At 38.9% G+C, this 15033-nt stretch overlaps 1 protein-coding gene across 8 annotated transcripts in view; it reads right to left on the bottom strand.

The window, feature by feature from the left end:
* SULF1 (sulfatase 1) overlaps window positions 1-15033 on the bottom strand; it is a 193823-nt gene that overhangs the window by 111971 nt on the left and 66819 nt on the right. Inside the window, exons 3-4 of one of the 8 annotated variants that reach the window (XM_038129788.1) lie at window positions 14841-14902; window positions 3482-3525 (exon numbers count right to left, since the gene is read on the bottom strand). The exons of 6 other annotated variants lie outside the window; for them this stretch is intronic. The gene's annotated coding sequence lies outside the window, so the exon portion shown is untranslated. The remainder of the gene's footprint in view (window positions 1-3481; window positions 3526-14840; window positions 14903-15033) is intronic. One more of the 8 variants, XM_038129786.1, reaches the window with a different exon arrangement.

The following is a 15033-nucleotide window of genomic DNA, read 5'->3' as shown; positions in this document are numbered from 1 at the left end:
CAGACAGACCTAAATTTACACAGTTTCATGCCAGAAGGGAGGTCTTTCAGAAAACAGGAAAATACCAGACCTACATCTTCCTACAGACTCAGCCCGAGACATGTTCATTTCTTCCTCACACCTATGATGTACAAAGAATGACCTCATGCAGCAGTTTCCTGTTTCACTCAGAAACAACTTTATTTCAGTGGACAACTAGGTGATTTCTGTGTGCATTTCTATATGTATAAATATTCTATATATAAGTTAGAAGAACAGTATGATTGCAGACGTAACTCACTGAAAACAGAATGACCTGGAAAATATTTTGGTGGCGGACTTCACAATTGCCAATAAATGGACAGCAGGACCCAAATCCAGTTACCCAATACTATTTTTTGCTGGACTATCAACAAGAATGATTGCAAAGCAGCCTGACGAACCACAATTTATGCAAGCATTGAATTTTCTTCTGGCTTTGTCTTTCTCATTGACTTCAGTAGGCAGTAGGAGGTATTTCTGGATAAGGATATAACTTAATATTTCTCAGAACTGCACTCCATTATTGACATATAAGGGATCTTCAGTGTACACAGAGTTCTCATACTGCCTGGCACTGTTATCGGCCATCTAGCCTTGCTTATAATAGATTGAGAAGATAGAGTAGTTAAAAGGCACCAAACGTCAGCAACTTATAAACCTTACTGACTTCAGCACTCATTCAGCAGTATTACCATCACAATGGAAACATCTATTGTTAAAAAAAAAAAAAGAATCAGCCTATGAAGATCAATACAACATCTATTTCTGTATTCAAAACAGCACAGTTATAACTGATCTCATATTCTTTTAGATATCCATAACTCAGCAGGATTATCTCATAGACTAATTTGTAAGCATTTTTGATCACTTACAGCTGAAGATTACTTGCTACCAATATACTGGATATACAAGGAGCAATTCAGCATCAGTTATTAAATGAGCCCTGATGCCCATTTCAGGGTAAGAAGGTACAGAAGAAAACTACTTGCTGTCACCTTTCTGAAGAGTAAATACTGCTTTTACCAGTCATGAGCAAGGTACTTAAATTAAATAAAATTAAGCTACATAAATATTTTTTCTCCTGAAACAACAAACTTCAATAATTTAATTTTTCATTATTTTAGTGGATACAACTAAAAGTTACAGTAGCGGTTGAATGTTTGAAAAAAATGGTAGCCTGATGCAGGAATCTATTTTGCTACACGGAGAAAAAATGCTGGCTACAGGATACAACTCTGCTTTCCAGTGCTTTGCTAGCTAGCTGGTGACAAAACTAGACACAATTCCTAACTTCAAAAGAACAAAGGGGAAAATTCTGCTTTGTAACATAAATGTAGAAAACAAAACCAAAAGTTTGAACATTAGGAGTATTAAAGTAAAAATACAATAAAGCCAACATAGTTGGCAATAGAAATATAATAAACACTCTAAAATAATAGAAAAATATTTAGTTCAATATAAATTTATTACTTTATATAGAACTTGTGATTTTTCTTCCTTGATATAACCAGAGGTGTTACGGCATTGGAAGAGCAACCAACGTCATCTACTTTAATTTGTGCAAAACATTTGACAATGTCTCCGTGTCTATAAACTGGAAATGTGTGGATTTGATAGACTGAAAACTTGTTGGATAAAGAATTGTCTGGGTGGTCACACTCAAAGGGTTGGGGTCAGTGCCTCAATGTCCAAGAGAAGAGCAGTGAAAATGGTGCCCCTCAGGAGTCTGTATGGAGACTGGCACAGTTCAACATCTGTTTGTGACAGGGATAGTGGGATTGAGTGCACCCTCAGCAATTTTGCCTAACACACCAAGCTGTGTGGTGCAGTTGACACCCTGGAGGTGGGGATGCAACCCAGTGGGAATGTGACAGGCTTGAGAGGTGGGTCCGTGCAAAACTGATGAAGTTCAACAAGGCCAAGTACGGCGGGCTGCATCTCGATTGAGGCAATCCTGGGCACAAGCACAAGCTGGGCAGAGAACGAGCTGAGTGCAGCCCTGGGTAGAAGGAGCTGGGCGTGCTGGCTGACAAGAAGCTCAACATGATCCAGCAAATGAGTGCCTGAAGCCCAGAAAGCCAAATGTGTCCTGGGCTGCATCAAAAGAAATGCGTCCAGCAGGTCAGGGGTGGTGATTCTTCCCCTCTACTTCCCCTCTACTCCTCTTGCATGAGACCCCACCTGAAGTGTTCCACTGAGCTCTGGGACTCCCAACACAAGAAAGATGTTGAACTATTGGAACACACCCAGAGAAGGGCCACCAAGATTAGAGGTCTGGAGTACCTCTCCTCTGGAGACAGGCTTGGAGAGCTGGGGTTGTTCAGCCCGCAGAAGAGAAGGCTCTGAGAGAACCTTAGAGAAGCCATTCAGTACCAAAAAGGGGCCTACAAAAAGCTGGCAAGGAACATTTTACAAGAGCATGTAGGGGCAGGACAAGAAGTAAAGGCTTCAAACTGAAAGAGGATAGGTTTAGATAAGATATTAGAAAGAAATTCTATAGTGTGAGGGTGGTGAAGCCCTGGCAGAGGTTGCCCAGAGAAGCTGTGGATGCCCCATCCCTGGAAGTGTTTAATGCCAGGTTGGAAGGGCCTTGGGCAGCCTGGTCTTGTGGAAGATGCCCCTGCCCATGGCAGAGAGTTTAGAATTAGACAATTTGTAAGGTCCCTTCTAACCCAAACCATTCTATGATTCTATGCATCTATGATTGGTTTTATTTGGCAAGTGTACTAATACTAAGACTTGGGGGATATTCCTGTTATCATCATTCCAATAGCATCAATCACTAAGGAAAGGGGCAAAAAATATGTGTCATCTTAGAAACACCAGAAAGGCAACAGAATCTCCTTGACATAGACTTCTATACAATCATTATAATTTTCCAGGGTGTAAAGCATTCCCATGTTTCTCATATGCAATTGTGAGGGGAGAAAACTATTAATTTGCATTTGAAGGGATGTCCATTTTAGTTTGGTATTTGGAAGACCTGGCAGCCACAAAACAGACTTAAAATATTGACTGATACTCAGAATACATGAAGGGGAGGCGAAACAGGAAATTTTTTAGATGTGACTTGATGAGGGTTAATGAGCCCTCAATTATATGTGTACTTTCTTGGTTGATAAAATATGAACATATTACTCTGCCTTACTGCTCTGGCAGATTTTTCAGCAGCAAAACACAGCTTTTTGTTTAGCAAGAAACACAGCCTACTGACAAGGTTGTTTCAGACAGAAAAATAACTCAGGGGTCTTATAAAACAGATTTTCCTATATTTCAGTACTTAAAATAACAAAGCCAGTGTGACTTGAAACTTGACCACTCTATATTGCCTTCTGAACATAAAGAAACAATGTCACTACGATCAATGAATCAAAAAAGCAAGATGACCTTAATTAAAAAATTTAAGGAGCAATTGAGGAAAGTGAAACATAAAGGTGAGGAAGGAGGGAAAGAAGCTTACTTGCTGGAAATTTGCCTCTCTTATTTGGAGAATGCAGACGTTTACTAGAAAAAGACAGAAAAGAAAATAAATGTAAGTAATAAATCTTTTGTGTTAGCTCGTTAATGTCTGTGCTTTTAAAAATTTTTATTAGCTTTTTTTTTTATTTTTTAAGAAATGTGGAACCGTTCCATGGACACAACTGAGCTCTGCCTTCTGTTAAGGGTTGCAGCACCATTGAAGTTTGAAATAATTTAAGCGGTTCTGTTGGGCTTTCAATTCCCCCACCTTCTTTTTTTCTTTCAGTGGATTGAAATGTGACCAAATAGCAGCATGACTGTGAATGGAAAAGATAATTCTCACACGACATTCTTCTCAGTGCTTTGGGGAAAATGCACACATACAAACACATTTGCTGATGTCTGATTCAAGATGTGAAAAAAAAAGAAAAAAAAGAAAAATCTATGAAGTTTCTTTTTTCTGAAATTGGAAACACACTTTAAAACTCTCCTATGATTTGTTTTGTTTAGGCTAATTAGGACTTCTGCTTTATGTTGCCACAATAGACACTAAACATTTGCAATATATTTACTGAGATTAAAAGAATTATGGGATTAATTTGTATCTATTATACCATGAGCCTTAAGCAACACTGCTTTGGTAATCAGTGGGGATATATTTTTATAAGTCAAAAAGGTAACTTATCAGTGTAACCAGACATTTTGCATTCTCAATACATTACATAATAAAGAGTGCTAGCAAATTTTGCTCTTCAGGGAAAAAATACTCTTTTGTTGAAATTTTATGTTGCTATATTGACAGACCTGGATTAAAGACGGAGGCAAAAAACTCATGGATTAGCCGGGGAAATATAGCTTGCACTGCCTCTCTTATGTCTGTGCAATTTCTTTATTTTTATGTCCTTACAATGAACTTAAAAATGGGAAATTCCTGAAGCAAAGTATGTCCAAAAGAGTGAAAGCTACATTAAAAATTCTAACACTAGAGATACAAGGATTTACTTCTGTTGTTGTGCCTCCTACGCATGTGCACACAGAAAAAAACATTCACTTTCCTTATTAAAACATGATGGTGAAACTAGTTCTTACTAAGGCCATTTTTTCCACATCCTACTCACAAAATCTAAATTAGATTAGAGTCAAGCTTCAGCCACATTGTCTCCTCTTCCAAGGAGTATGGTTTTTTTTTAGCATCTATGTATCTTTTGAGTTTCTCCAGCAATATGAAGGACTGTGAAAACTCATAGCTATAAAAGCTATTTTAGATCTTAAAAATTCATGTCTACTTTCTTTCATCCAGCTTTTCTATTGTATATTGTTATCTTTTCCTGAAGTCTACAGCCAGAAAATTGATATCAGCATTTTTCCCCTTAATATCACAGTATATAGGATAACACAATATCAATTCACCAGTTAAACTCAAATCCCTGATGCATAATTTTGGAAATTTATATGCTATTAAATGAATAAATTAGTCCTTCCAACTCTTCCATTTTCTATATTCCTATCTCTGGACAAGTTTACTAACCCTCTAACAGAGTCAGCAGAATAGGAGGTCTATCCTGATGGGAGAGCTCCCCAATGCTTCTTGTTCATAGCTTGGCATATAAACTACCATTTTAAAATACTTCAATGTGCATCAAGATGCAGAGTAGTTGAGGAGATTCCACAGAGCACATTCATCTTAGTTTGCAATGGGACTTCTAATTTCCAGGAGATTACAGGAGCAAGAGCTGGGAGGACCGATTCTGAAATCTCCCTGAGGCAACAGAGATCAAGGATCAGTGCAGAATAAAGATCTGTGTTGAGGCTCCAAGCTACAAGTGAGGAGTCTAAGACAGTATTTCAGACCCATCACCTTGCTGAGCAAACAGTAGACCTAACAAGCTGGTGAAGAGGAGGACACTTTTGCCTTGTCAGAACTTGTATGTCTAAATTATCCCGCTCAGGAATAGACAACTTATTCTCTTATTCTCCTCAGGAAGTTACAGGAGGAGCTCAACCCTTGTGTGGTCAAAGATCTTGTGGTGCAAAGAACACTGCTAAAGAAATCAGAAACGTCCTTCAGATGAGAGTGGTCATGTGTGTCCCTTCTACAGGAGTACCTTTACCACATGCCTGCGGGGCTTTGCTGTCACATTTATTTGAGGAATGCTGAGCCAGTTTCAAATACATCTGTACAAGCGAGTTTTCACTGGTGCAAAAAGTCAATAAATGCCACTCTAGGCAAGCTGTGAGTTTCAGAGACATTTACAGATTTGTGGTGATGACTGCTATTACATTAGGGTTACCTATGACCAATAACAAAGGAATGGATAGTGGATAAAAACTGAGTAAGACCATACCCGCTAGCAATTCAATTCAACAAAAAGGTCAAAAAGACCAGGACAGTAGCCAGGTTTTAAGAAGTAAATGTTGCTCAAGTTTAGGTTATTTTTGAGTCTTTTTTAATGCTAAACCTTATAAAAAAGTTTCATAAATAAGTATTCTCCCTTTACCACAACTCTATACAGAGCCATGGAATTTCCTTTCACTTTCCTCACACTGTGAAACTCTGACAAAGATGGCTCAGATGTGGACTGAGCTTCAGAAAACATGCCATCGTAGATATTCAAGAATTGGATGAATGGTGTAGGTGGTCACATCACTTGCATAATGGATGAGTCAACAGTTGATCTTCTCTTACATGCCAAACAAAGTTCTTAATAAAAAAGTGGTTCAGATATTTTTTCTTATACCTAAAGCAGGAGAAATTGAAATTGTGTTTCCTAGAATACTACCAGAGGTTAGTAGTGGTCCTAATTAAATGCCTGACATTGAATGAGTTGGATGATCTGTGCTATTCACAAAGTAGCTAAGCTCAGAGAGTGGGAGGCTTTTTAAGGGGGCAGGTATGAACAAACTCAGGTGGAGATCAGGATAAAATTAACACCAAATATTCCCTAAACTAGGGTGGCTTTGAACTTTGTATATTTTACGTTGATAAATTTCAGCTCTATTGGTTAACTCTTTATCTGGCTACAAACAGAATTTTAAAATAACTTCATAAGGAGAATACATGCATCAATAGGATATATGCATATTGAACTAAAATTAGATTGTTATAATTGTCAGTTCTAAAGTTACAGAGACATAAAAGAAGCACCACTATGGAGAATTGGCAATAAATGATGGGAAGAAGTTTCAGCCACATGAAGATGAGGAAAGGCAGCATTGCTGTAAAGCAGCAAGATATTCAGGGGAAATAACAGCACTAATGTCAATGGTAATAAGGGTTCCAGACTGTGGGATGCTGTTGTTTGAAATGAATCTATTTTAGGACTCAAAAAGTTCATTCAAAGTCTTCCCAAACTTCTGTAGAAGGCAATAAAAAATCCATACTGAAAATAAAACTTAAAGTAAAAATCTTGTATAGTTTTAGTTTATATATTTTAAGTAATAGTCCTTAATACTGTTCAGTTGGACTGCACAGCAAACCACTGAATTTGAGATACTCTTTGAAGAAGATTTTATGTGACAGACTTGGCCAAAACCAGGAAGAGCATCTTCTCATATGAATGTATTTTGGAGAAATATTTCTCCTGCAGTTCACCGTGACTGGAAGATCTATTTAAAGATGAGCTAAGAACAACTGCATGTATCATAAGCAAGCTATAATCTGGAATGAATTGCTTTAGTATACTGCTTTTTATAAATATCCAGTTGATGAAGTCAGGATGAAAATCGAGTACAAAATTTAATTCAAAGTAAGATAATAATGAAAACAACAAGTTGAGGGCAAGTGTTTCAAGCAAGACAAGCAACAGTTATTAAGTTAGAGAATGACACTGAATTGGAGGTAGCAGTGGATATCCTCAAGACAGGACTGACAGAAGGACCTTGGTGGGCTGGAACAATGGGCCATCAGGATCCTAACAGAATTCAGCAAGGACAGACATAAAGTCCCTTTGCTCAGAGCTCATTAAATGGCACCTATGCTCAATTTTTTGGCCTGCAGTACAAAACCAGCTATGATGAACTGGAGCAAGATCAGTGGAGGGCTATCAAGATGTTTTAGGGATGGAGCATTTGCCCTGCGGTGAGAACCTGGGGTTGTTCCCCCTGGAGATTAGCTGGACATGGCAGGGATTCAGAGCAGCTGCCCAGTGCATGAATTAGGTTATAAACAGAAAGAGCCAGGCTCTGTCAGGAGTCAGCAGTGCATGGCAGGAATACAAGAGATAAGGGGCATAAGCTGAAACAAAAGAAAGTCAGACTGGATATAAATCAAAGCAAGCTTCTCCCTGGAAACTAAGCCAAATAGCAGAACAAGTTGCCCAAGACACTGTGCACTTAATATCTTCTGGGGATTTTCAAGATGCAACTTGGATAAAGTCCTGAGCAACAGGACCTGATCTCATAGCCTAGTTTTAGAACTACCTGAGACCTCCCAAGGTCCTTTCCCAACTGGAATCTTCCAGCATTCATTCTGTGAGTATGTGAAATGTTTAATATTATTTGTGAAGAACTTGGTTGAGAGTGTCTTCAAAAGAAAGGTTGAGTTTCCTTATTCTTGACAGAGGGATAATGACTTGAGCATCCCCATTTGGAATATTTATGGATGAAAACAGTGCTAATCATACAAATGTGCTTTGTGAGGGCGAAACATACATTGAGAACTGAACCAAAATGAAATTTTATTGTGGACATTGGCTGGTTCTTTCCCTGCACTACACAGTACCTATCACTATCACTGCACATCACTGTGTGTCTCATAACAAAGCTCCATGGAACACAATTTGATGTGGCATAACAGATGGAGACATCCCAAAATTCAAAATTCTACAATGGTTACTACTGAGACTGAGGGCAGGAGAGAGCTTCCGACCAAGCTCTTCTCTCAAGAGTGTGGTACCTGAAGAACATGACTGCCTTTCCAGTAAAAGCAGTGATGTCTTGAGGACACAGTTTCTGCTGTCTCTGAAACTTTTTCACAGGATGATTGAAAAAGTATTTTGGAGTGAGCACACCAAGGACTGAGACCCCCTATCTAGCCAAAAGCATTCAGTCCCACTCTGTGTGTGGCAGTAGGCACAAAAGATGCCCAGACAGAAATGGAAAAAATAGCAATATTTCTAGATTTTTGCAGAAGCAATGCACTCAATAAATTGCAAATGCAGCAACTCTGTTCATTTGTTCTTAATGACAATAAAGAAGATGCTTGGAAGGGAACCATTAACCGAACAGATTTTTTCCCAAGATTTGTTAATCTCTAGCATGAGAACTGACAAAATCACCACTAGCAAAATAGAGCTGAAGACATGAAAGAAGAAGGCTTGACACTTCATCATCAATGCCACAAGCTATTACTTTTCCTCTAATGTAACAATTTTGATTCAGGAAAGATGAATGGCCATAGCAGGGAAAGTAAACATGAACTGTGGAAGGTCTTTCTGGTTAAGCTGGAAAGGCTGCAGCCAAGATATTTCCCACTTAACCTTCATCAAGGAAAAGGTAAAAAAGGCCAATGTATTTAAGCAGGGCACAGGATGGAACAGAACAAAATTTCCCATGAGAAAGATGAAATTCACATTCTTTTGGTCGTCATTAAAACTATTCCACATCACTCCACACTTAGATTTAAAGCAGTTTCCTGACAGCATTGAAGACAAGATCTTAAAGCATCTTTTGTCAAAAGATAAAAGTGTAAATGGAAAACAATTTGTGTACTGTACACAAAACAGGGAAAAGTATGAAGGATGCATAAGAGAAAAGAGAAAAAAATACCTTTAGCCTTAGCAAATTATATAAACGGTGGTATGCAAGGTAATCATCCACCCCATGTACTTCCATGTACATGTACTCCAAGCTGAACAGTTACCAAGGCATACGTGGCTTAATCAAGGTAGAATTTTTTTTTTTTACATGAAGCTTCTAAGGAAGAAAGAATTTTCTTGAAGCACTACAAAAGAGATGGAAATTAATGTCTGCAGGTATGTAATTTCTAAACTGCTTAGAAAACAAAATAGCTTTGCTTTGACACTCTCCCTCCTCATGTCCATAACAGCAACTACGGTTACTGGGAAATAGAATATAATACATGGTAAATGCCACACTCAGGATTTCTCCTGGAAGAACAGATAAGCATACCTTTGAGCAGACTGATATGTGAATGGATCAACAGATATGTGCAACAAGCACAAAGAAATGCTACTGAGAGAGAAAAAGAATATATTTTCTTTTCATTCTCCACTCACCAAATCTGGTCTGCCTTCCTTTGGGATGTCTGTCAGTCATGATTCACCTATTTCAGAAGTACCCTAGTGTCTCAGTCTAATATGTGATGTCTCTCTATAGTGTCAGCATGGCACTTTCTTGCCCACCTCAATTTTCATCCCTCATTGTTCACTATCACTGTTCCTATTAATTGTATATGTTGGCAATTCATGATGAAGTCGGGCAAAAAGCTTCTTCAAACAATTAGAGTGGCCCACACAGAGCTTTGAAGATAAGGACTGAGACATGGACTCTTCATTTCATACCAGATGTGACTCAGCAAGGTGTCTGGAAGAGACAGGTGAGGCACTGTAGGAAACCTGCTCTACCTCTCTGTGTTAGGCTCTCATCTGAAATAACTGCAACACTTTTTTTAGAGATGAGTTGTTTGACAGTTGGGTATGACTTCAAAAACCCAGACTCATAAATACATGCATTACTGAGATCAATGCTGAACTGAAAAGCCCCGCATATTCTTCTACTGTAGGCAGGGAAACATAGCAACTCTGGCAGTCACTGGTGACTAGAGACCAAAACAAACCAGTGAATAGTTCAAATAGCCACCAGATTCAACACTCTGGTACTCCACATGCCTGTGTCCCTCTTCCACTGTCATGGTAGCACCAGTATCACTGTTCAGGCTTCAGAACTGAGCCCTGATACTGCAGCAAATGCAGAATGGCTGAATTACTGTTGTTATCTCAATGGTATGTGACTGAAAGACAAATATTCTTGTGGGAAATGAAAATTTGTTCTGCATTGCATGTTGCCCAGAGGCTCCCAAGGTGTGTGCATGATTAATCTCCATCAGAGGGGTGAAGCAGACAGGTCACAGCAGCAGCATCACTCATCTGAACTCGAGTCTGATGCCCATATTGATGACCTCATTAAACTCTATGTAGAAAACAGCTTTATTCAAAGCAGCCTTGAACCAGCACCCAAAAGCAATGTGATAGGCATATGAATATCCTTACAGAACTCCCTCAACACAGATTCAAGCTCCTCAGCAAATGATTCTGTCCAATAACCCTCTGGATTTCTTAACAACAACTAAGGATTCTTACACAGCACATAAAAGGAGGAACACACAAAGTACACATTATATTCTCACACTGCAAATGCTCTGCAGCTACCATAAAGTGCAGTAAATTCTCCATCCTTACATAAAAAGTAGACAGGGTCCTCAAAACACACAATATCAAGATACAGTTGCACAACATCACTTGTACAAGACAGCACATACATCAGCTACACTTAGCCATGTCCTTGTTTTATCTGGCTTTTGAAGACCACTTTGCATGTTGGCAACTATTATCCTCTCTAAAGGTTTCAGAGGATTTGATAGATGTCCTCTTTGTGCTATAGATATCCATGGTACCCAAGACCAAAACAAATAGCTGTAACACAGACCTGTTTCTTGAGACGCAGTTATATTGCATCTCAAACCCCTCACAAGTTGATGATGTGCAAAACTGTGCAAAATTTATGGGGAGGAGATGTTTGCAGACCAATTTATTGAAAGACAAAATGGGATGTGAGCTGCAAAGGACGGGGAAAATCTGAAAAAATGGTGTACTTCTTTCAATACTCCTCTGTAGCTGCACATCTTCCTGTGTTGAACTGCAATTTTTTGATGATTCTTGTGATCCCTGACTATGCACACCTCTAAGTCTCTTCATTTTGCTCTTCCTGACTTCAGAGGATCTCTGCTTTAGAGGAATGCTCCGTACCAAGCAGAAGGAAAACCAAACCAAATTTCAGTGGCCTTTTTCACTTAGGAGTTGAGTTGCAGAACAGTAGAGCTCAGGAAGCCTTCCTCTGTAAGCCTATATACTGGCAATGGACTGAAGTTTACAGTGGTATAAAAAATACCAACCTCCTATTGATACAGAGATAAAAGAAACTACCAGAATTCCTGACAGATACTCGTGTTCACTTCTGAACATTTTTATTGGTCTAATTGTGGTAGTTGTCTCCCTAAATCCTACCATCTCCTGGTGGCTGAGCAGATAGCGTTACAGTCTCAGTTCATAGATTGGCCCTAGATGTATAACAGATAACAAGGTAAATTCACATGTGTTTTACTAAACACATATTCAAGATTTAAGATGTTATAGGTAAAATGAAATAGCAGGCAATGACATCAAAGGAACCTTTGCTCAATATTTCTACAAAGGTTGGATTAATGCAGAATTCTTTATTGTCACAAAGTTACCAAAACCCAAATATTATTCTAAAATCTATGATTCTTAGCAATTTTGCTGTCCTTGGGAAAAAAAAAAAAAAAAAAAAAAGAAAAAAAGAAAAAAAAAAAGATAGTTAAAAGGGGCATCCTGTAATCCTGTGCTGGTTATTTACAGGATGTTCAGTTTATTATTGCACTACTGTTCTGTAACTTGTGACTGGCATGCCCCTAGGCAGTCAAGTCACTGGGAAATAATCCTCAAAAGATTTAGCATAGGTAGATCCAGAAACATGGGTCCTGAATTTTTTACTTTTCTTTCTTCCATTCTTTGTCCAACATCATATTCTTCTAAGATCATCCATTATTCCTCATTGTGATTTAATTGCTTGTGGGCACCACCACCAACATCTCCGATTCCCCTATTCTTTATCTCCCCCACAGGCCTTTGAAATATTCTTTAAGTAATAACACTGAGTGATTTTTAAAACATTTTTCTGTAACCTATATAATTTACATTCACATTTTCTTTGTCAGCATAACCCATGAATAAAACAGGTGACACTCTGGAGGAGTACACTGTTCCATTTCTACAGTCAGTACCAAAGCTACATTTAATCTAAGTATCCTAGTCTCTTCCAGTGAATCATATCTCCAGCATTCAAATGAAAGACCTGCTTCATGCATTCTTCTGTGGAAAGTACAGGAGACACCTTAAAGAGCTGTGTAGGAATTATACCACAGCTGTTCACATACAGTGTTTATCCATGGCATTGCTCATCTATGGGCTAATCAAGAAACTCAAGATGGTATCAAGTTCTTCCAGGTTAAGCTCCTTAGCAATCTTTGCAAAGCAAGCTAGCTTCATCCCTACATTTGGAAAGAGGCAGGTGCCTTTGAAGATTTACAAAAGGAAATCCTGCTTTCCTAACTGCAGTACCTGGAGGTCTTCAGGGGGACTGTCTTCATTGATCAGGGAGAGAACATGCCTTTAGGTAGCTGCTGTATAAGTATTTAAGACCCAAGGGGCACCTTGGCTATGGAGGCTGGATCTCACCCTCAGAATCTCATTCACCTTTTTAAAGCAGCAGCAGAGCAGGCACTTCTGTTTCTTTCCTCTTTTCTCTCCACACCACTTATTAGCTTCTCTCCAAATGCTAGCTGTTGTCTTAGAGAGTCAGAAGTGGTAAGGGAGGACTTTCTATATTCTGAGTGACACTCAGTGACACTGAGTGATTCTCTAAATAAAAAGGGATAGGCTTTCATTAAAAGTGCACATTTAGCCTCATGCTCGTGGTGACACTGGCACAGTCTGTGCCAGGTAACATCTGTTACCACACTTCTACTGTGGACACACACAGTGCCCCAGTGTGTGGGTTGAGAAGGTGTCACCAGGTAGTTGAGTATCTTAATCTTACAGCTCACAGCCCCCTAAAGGGTTGGCCATGTTTCCCCTCCTCATCCCAAGCCAGCAGCTCCAACCACTTTTATTGTTCCATGTGGACCCTCTGTCCACTTGCTGAGATGAACCAACTCAGTAGGCAGGTAGCCAACAGAGCTTCCCACTGCCCTGATGAGTTCATTCAGCACTCCAGGAGGCGAGCCAAGAGCCAAACCTGGCACAAGGAAGGAGATGGGAACACACTGCGGCAGGCAGAGGATGGGAAGATCAAGGATGGGTCTCTCCAAGGTAGCCAGCTATTCTGCTGTCTGAGAGGAGACAAGAAACCTCACCCTCTGTTGCAATAAAACCTCTTTAACAAAATGGGAGTTATCAGATGACCGATCAGAAATTTCAGGGGGAGCTGATTACAGTAAACCTCAGGAAAACAAGTTGGGTTGTTTTAATTGCCAGGCACGACATGCACAAACCCACCTTGTTCACACAGCCTGCATGCATTTACATAGGCAGATTTGGGATTTCTGTTAGTTTCCTTTACGTTTCTGGAGCTGCATGCAAGGCAGCTGTCTCAGCAACCAGGAGGATTAGGTTTAAAAAACCAGAAACCAGAGATCTGAACTTCTCATGTTATATCTTGACTCTTACACTTGAAGCTTTACAAAGAAGGCTAAATATCTTCAGACTACTGATAAAAGTCAGGAGAGTTGGCAGTTTTGCAGACATTTACAGGCTTGGCAACACATTTTTCTGTTTTTAAGTGAAAACAGACAAAACAGTGCACATGGTAGAATAACGAACATCTTGGCACATTGCAATTACAATACTGGAACAGACCACTATTCAGTTTTAATAGATGCTTTTGAGAAAAACAATCCCCTGTGTTCAGCTCCCTGTTACATTTGTTCCCCAGAACTCTAGTGCCAAAAGCTTTCCCATCTTCTCTGTGGGCTTTCCAAACAGAGTTCACCTCCTGTGAAGCACCACAAAAATACAGCTGCTGTCAAGCAGCTCCTCTCCTTGCTAAGATGGGTTAGAGTCACATCATAGAGAAATGGCAGCAGGCAGTTTTACAATTACATTCAAACAAGGATAGGATTTTTTTTGGAATACCACGTCACTGACTTCTAGTCTTTTGCCTCTATATAGAAACTCCATGAAGTATTCTATGGATAATGTAGCACTGATCTACAGCCTGGAATAGCACAGTACCACATCTAGAACTCTTGCAGTATATATTCCAATAATACTACCAAAATTGCAGATATAAATACTATAAGGCAAGTTCATATTTAATTTTTAAGTTTTTTAATTTTTAATTATTTTGATTTTTAATTTTTAAGTTAATTTTTGCTATGAAAGAAATAATTATAAAAGAAGGAAATCTTGATAAAATTTTGAGTGTAAAGATCAACTATTACAAAAAAATGTTTCAGTGTAACCAAACCACCAGTGGTGGTTATGACTGGGAAGGTTCAGAGCTCCAGATTAATAGAGCACACACAGTAACAAAGGCTCACCAACCTTTTCAGCAGATTCTGAAAATGGGAACTAAAGTTCTGGGAAAATCACTGACCCGAAATCTGCTGTGTACATAAACCATAAGAGAAAACAAGTTATTAGTTTCCTCAGAAAATAAAATTCTTAAGACATGTAAAATTAAAATGGAATTACTCTCATCAGTTAACAACTTTTGAGTATGAACAAGAGATGCTAA

Source organism: Motacilla alba, chromosome 2 (assembly GCF_015832195.1).
Source record: "Motacilla alba alba isolate MOTALB_02 chromosome 2, Motacilla_alba_V1.0_pri, whole genome shotgun sequence".
Classification (NCBI taxonomy): domain Eukaryota; kingdom Metazoa; phylum Chordata; class Aves; order Passeriformes; family Motacillidae; genus Motacilla; species Motacilla alba.
This window is presented reverse-complemented; position numbering and strand designations above follow the sequence as displayed.